The sequence below is a fragment of the Oncorhynchus nerka genome, unplaced genomic scaffold, assembly GCF_034236695.1.
Source record: "Oncorhynchus nerka isolate Pitt River unplaced genomic scaffold, Oner_Uvic_2.0 unplaced_scaffold_922, whole genome shotgun sequence".
Lineage (NCBI taxonomy): Eukaryota > Metazoa > Chordata > Actinopteri > Salmoniformes > Salmonidae > Oncorhynchus > Oncorhynchus nerka.
The window spans coordinates 40,630-46,629 of record NW_027040382.1 but is presented as its reverse complement, the minus strand read 5'-3'; positions in this window follow the sequence as shown (position 1 = coordinate 46,629).

Below are 6,000 nucleotides of genomic sequence, written 5' to 3'. Positions count from 1 at the left end.
TTGTCCTATTTAGCTAGCTAGCTTGCTGTTGCTAGCTAATTTGTCCTATTAAGCTAGTTAGCTTGCAGTTGATAGCTAATTTGTCCTATTTAGCTAGCTAGCTTGCAGTTGCTAGCTAACTTATCCTATTTAGCTATCTAGCTTGCTGTTGCTAGCTAATTTGTCCTATTTAGCTAGTTAGCTTGCAGTCGCTAGCTAATGTGTCCTATTTAGCTAGCTAGCTTGCAGTCGCTAGCTAACTTATCCTATTTAGCTAGCTAGCTTGCTGTCGCTAGCTAATGTGTCCTATTTAGCTAGCTAGCTTGCTGTTGCTAGCTAATTTGTCCTATTTAGCTAGCTAGCTTGCTGTTGCTAGCTAATTTGTCCTATTTAGCTAGTTAGCTTGCAGTTGATAGCTAATTTGTCCTATTTAGCTAGCTAGCTTGCAGTTGCTAGCTAACATATCCTATTTAGCTAGCTAGCTTGCTGTTGCTAGCTAATTTGTCCTATTTAGCTAGTTAGCTTGCTGTTGCTAGCTAATTTGTCCTATTTAGCTAGTTAGCTTGCAGTTGCTAGCTAATTTGTCCTAGGATATAAATACTGAGTTGTTATTTTACCTGAAAATGCACAAGGTCCTCTACTCCGACAATTAATCCACACATAAACGGTCAACCGAATCGTTTCTAGTCATCTCTCCTCCTTCCAGGATTATTTTTCTTCTTTGGATTTTATATGACAATTGGCAACAAACCTTCATAATAAGGTGCATCACCGACCTCCGTTCATCTTTCAATCACCCACGTGGGTTCAGTATATGCTTCTAAAAGCCAATGAGGAGACGGGAGAGGGCGGGACTTGCATCGCGTCCGGCGTCACAAATAGAAGCAACTTCAATTTTTAGCTGCCTGGCAACACAGACTGTTCGTTGGCGTGCGCGGCGACGTGGGTGCAATGATTGAAGAACATGTATGTGGACATTTATTTTGCAACGCGGTTACCACGTCCGGTTTGGGTAGTGAGAGAAAGAGGTTACCTGGTTACCTTACTAGGGCTGAGCGGTGTACCGTATTTTACAATATACCGGTAATTGATGCAAGGACCGGTTTGGGTTTTTACTTTACCTTCTATAACGGTATGTTTGGTTTGTAAAATGTGATACGTCATTTCGTTTGTATGGTTTACTCGCTACTTGAGTCGACTCTCTCGTCAAGCCCCGCCCCCTTGTCACACAAGGAGCGCCATTGGTCAATGCAGCAGATGCAACAATATGTTGATGACAACAATGGGTGCTTTCCACTTTGCCTCTTAATATCAATCCACAAGCGTTCTATAATTATTTAGTTTGTGTATCTTATTGTCTGTGTATCTGGTATATGGACATTCCTGCAGTCAACATGCCAATTGTACGCTCCCTCAAAACTTCAGACATCTGTGGCATTGTGTGACAAAACTGCACATTTTAATAAAGTGGCCTTTTAATTGTACAAAGCACAAGGTGCACCTGTGGAATAATCATGCTGTTTAATCAGCTTCTTGATATACCACACCTGTCAGGTGGATGGATTATCTTGGCCAAGTAGAAATGTTCACTAAACAGGGATGGAAACAAAATTGTGCACAAAATTGAAGAGAAATAAGCTTTTTGTGCCGTATGGAACATTTCTGGGATCTTTTATTTCAGCTCATGAAACACGGGACAAAAACTTTATATGTCGCGTTTATATTTTAGTTCTGTCACGCCCTGATCTGTTTCACCTGTCCCTGTGATTGTCTCCACCCCCTCCAGGTGTTGCTTATTTTCCCTGGTGTATTTATCCCTGTGTTTCCTGTCTCTTTACCAGTGTATTTATCCCTGTGTTTCCTGTCTCTCTGTACCAGTGTATTTATCCCTGTGTTTCCTGTCTCTTTACCAGTGTATTTATCCCTGTGTTTCCTGTCTCTCTGTACCAGTGTATTTATTCCTGCGTTTCCTGTCTCTCTGTACCAGTGTATTTATCCCTGTGTTTCCTGTCTCTCTGTACCAGTGTATTTATCCCTGTGTTTCCTGTCTCTCTGTGCCAGTGTATTTATCCCTGTGTTTCCTGTCTCTCTGTGTATTTATCCCTGTGTTTCCTGTCTCTCTGTCCCAGTGTATTTATCGCTGTGTTTCCCGTCTCTCTGTACCAGTGTATTTATCCCTGTGTTTCCTGTCTCTCTGTTCCAGTGTATTTATCCCTGTGTTTTCTGTCTCTCTGTACCAGTGTATTTATCCCTGTGTTTCCTGTCTCTCTGTACCAGTGTATTTATCCCTGTGTTTCCTGTCTCTCTGTACCAGTGTATTTATCCCTGTGTTTCCTGTCTCTCTGTACCAGTGTATTTATCCCTGTGTTTCCTGTCTCTCTGTACCAGTGTATTTATCCCTGTGTTTCCTGTCTCTCTGTACCAGTGTATTTATCCCTGTGTTTCCTGTCTCTCTGTACCAGTGTATTTATCCCTGTGTTTCCTGTCTCTCTGTACCAGTGTATTTATCCCTGTGTTTCCTGTCTCTCTGTACCAGTGTATTTATCCCTGTGTTTCCTGTCTCTCTGTACCAGTGTATTTATCCCTGTGTTTCCTGTCTCTCTGTACCAGTGTATTTATCCCTGTGTTTCCTGTCTCTCTGTACCAGTGTATTTATCCCTGTGTTTCCTGTCTCTCTGTACCAGTGTATTTATCCCTGTGTTTCCTGTCTCTCTGTCCCAGTGTATTAATCCCTGTGTTTCCTGTCTCTCTGTACCAGTGTATTTATCCCTGTGTTTCCTGTCTCTCTGTACCAGTGTATTTATTCCTGTCTCTCTGTGCCAGTGTATTTATCCCTGTGTTTCCTGTCTCTCTGTACCAGTGTATTTATCCCTGTGTTTCCTGTCTCTCTGTGCCAGTGTATTTATCCCTGTGTTTCCTGTCTCTCTGTGCCAGTGTATTTATCCCTGTGTTTCCTGTCTCTCTGTACCAGTGTATTTATCCCTGTGTTTCCTGTCTCTCTGTACCAGTGTATTTATCCCTGTGTTTCCTGTCTCTCTGTGCCAGTGTATTTATCCCTGTGTTTCCTGTCTCTCTGTGCCAGTGTATTTATCCCTGTGTTTCCTGTCTCTCTGTACCAGTGTATTTATCCCTGAATTCCTGTCTCTCTGTACCAATGTATTTATCCCAGTGTTTCCTGTCTCTCTGTACCAGTGTATTTATCCCTGTGTTTCCTGTCTCTCTGCCCCAGTGTATTTATCCCTGTGTTTCCTGTCTCTCTGTACCAGTGTATGTCTCCCTGTGTTTCCTGTCTCTCTGTACCAGTGTATTTATCCCTGTGTTTCCTGTCTCTCTGTACCAGTGTATTTATCCCTGTGTTTCCTGTCTCTCTGTCCCAGTGTATTTATCCCTGTGTTTCCTGTCTCTCTGTACCAGTGTATTTATCCCTGTGTTTCCTGTCTCTCTGTGCCAGTGTATTTATCCCTGTGTTTCCTGTCTCTCTGTACCAGTGTATTTATCCCTGTGTTTCTGTCTCTCTGTACCAGTGTATTTATCCCTGTGTTTCCTGTCTCTCTGTACCAGTGTATTTATCCCTGTGTTTCCTGTCTCTCTGTACCAGTGTATTTATCCCTGTGTTTCCTGTCTCTCTGTACCAGTGTATGAATCCCTGTGTTTCCTGTCTCTCTGTACCAGTGTATTTATCCCTGTGTTTCCTGTCTCTCTGCCCCAGTGTATTTATCCCTGTGTTTCCTGTCTCTCTGTCCCAGTGTATTTATCCCTGTGTTTCCTGTCTCTCTGTACCAGTGTATTTATCCCTGTGTTTCCTGTCTCTCTGTACCAGTGTATTTATCCCTGTGTTTCCTGTCTCTCTGTCCCATTGTATTTATCCCTGTGTTTCCTGTCTCTCTGTACCAGTGTATTTATCCCTGTGTTTCCTGTCTCTCTGTGCCAGTGTATTTATCCCTGTGTTTCCTGTCTCTCTGTGCCAGTGTATTTATCCCTGTGTTTCCTGTCTCTCTGTACCAGTGTATTTATCCCTGTGTTTCCTGTCTCTCTGTACCAGTGTATTTATCCCTGTGTTTCCTGTCTCTCTGTGCCAGTGTATTTATCCCTGTGTTTCCTGTCTCTCTGTACCAGTGTATTTATCCCTGTGTTTCCTGTCTCTCTGTACCAGTGTATTTATCCCTGTGTTTCCTGTCTCTCTGTACCAGTGTATTTATCCCTGTGTTTCCCTGTCTCTCTGTACCAGTGTATTTATCCCTGTGTTTCCTGTCTCTCTGTACCAGTGTATTTATCCCTGTGTTTCTTGTCTCTGTGCCATTGTATTTATCCCTGTGTTTCCTGTGTCTGTGCCAGTGTATTTATCCCTGTGTTTCCTGTCTCTCTGTACCAGTGTATTTATCCCTGTGTTTCCTGTCTCTCTGTACCAGTGTATTTATCTCTGTGTTTCCTGTCTCTCTGCCCCAGTGTATTTATCCCTGTGTTTCCTGTCTCTCTGTACCAGTGTATTTATCCCTGTGTTTCCTGTCTCTGTACCAGTGTATTTATCCCTGTGTTTCCTGTCTCTCTGTGCCAGTGTATTTATCCCTGTGTTTCCTGTCTCTCTGTACCAGTGTATTTATCCCTGTGTTTCCAGTCTCTCTGTACCAGTGTATTTATCCCTGTGTTTCCAGTCTCTCTGTACCAGTGTATTTATCCCTGTGTTTCTGTCTCTCTGTACCAGTGTATTTATCCCTGTGTTTCCAGTCTCTCTGTACCAGTGTATTTATCCCTGTGTTTCCTGTCTCTCTGTACCAGTGTATTTATCCCTGTGTTTCCTGTCTCTCTGTACCAGTGTATTTATCCCTGTGTTTCCTGTCTCTCTGTACCAGTGTATTTATCCCTGTGTTTCCTGTCTCTCTGTACCAGTGTATTTATCCCTGTTTCCTGTCTCTCTGTACCAGTGTATTTATCCCTGTTTCCTGTCTCTCTGTACCAGTGTATTTATCCCTGTGTTTCCTGTCTCTCTGTACCAGTGTATTTATCCCTGTGTTTCCTGTCTCTCTGCCCCAGTGTATTTATCCCTGTGTTTCCTGTCTCTCTGTTCCAGTGTATTTATCCCTGTGTTTCTGTCTCTCTGTACCAGTGTATTTATCCCTGTGTTTCCTGTCTCTCTGTACCAGTGTATTTATCCCTGTGTTTCCTGTCTCTCTGTACCAGTGTATTCATCCCTGTGTTTCCTGTCTCTCTGTACCAGTGTATTTATCCCTGTGTTTCCTGTCTCTCTGTGCCAGTGTATTTATCCCTGTGTTTCCTGTCTCTCTGTACCAGTGTATTTATCCCTGTGTTTCCTGTCTCTCTGTACCAGTGTATTTATCCCTGTGTTTCCTGTCTCTCTGTGCCAGTGTATTTATCCCTGTGTTTCCTGTCTCTCTGTGCCAGTGTATTTATCCCTGTGTTTCCTGTCTCTCTGTACCAGTGTATTTATCCCTGTGTTTCCTGTCTCTCTGTACCAGTGTATTTATCCCTGTGTTTCCTGTCTCTCTGTGCCAGTGTATTTATCCCTGTGTTTCCTGTCTCTCTGTACCAGTGTATTTATCCCTGTGTTTCCTGTCTCTCTGTACCAGTGTATTTATCCCTGTGTTTCCTGTCTCTCTGTACCAGTGTATTTATCCCTGTGTTTCCTGTCTCTCTGTACCAGTGTATTTATCCCTGTGTTTCCTGTCTCTCTGTACCAGTGTATTTATCCCTGTGTTTCCTGTCTCTCTCTGTGCCAGTGTATTTATCCCTGTGTTTCCTGTCTCTCTGTGCCAGTGTATTTATCCCTGTGTTTCCTGTCTCTCTGTACCAGTGTATTTATCCCTGTGTTTCCTGTCTCTCTGTACCAGTGTATTTATCTCTGTGTTTCCTGTCTCTCTGCCCCAGTGTATTTATCCCTGTGTTTCCTGTCTCTCTGTACCAGTGTATTTATCCCTGTGTTTCCTGTCTCTGTACCAGTGTATTTATCCCTGTGTTTCCTGTCTCTCTGTGCCAGTGTATTTATCCCTGTGTTTCCTGTCTCTC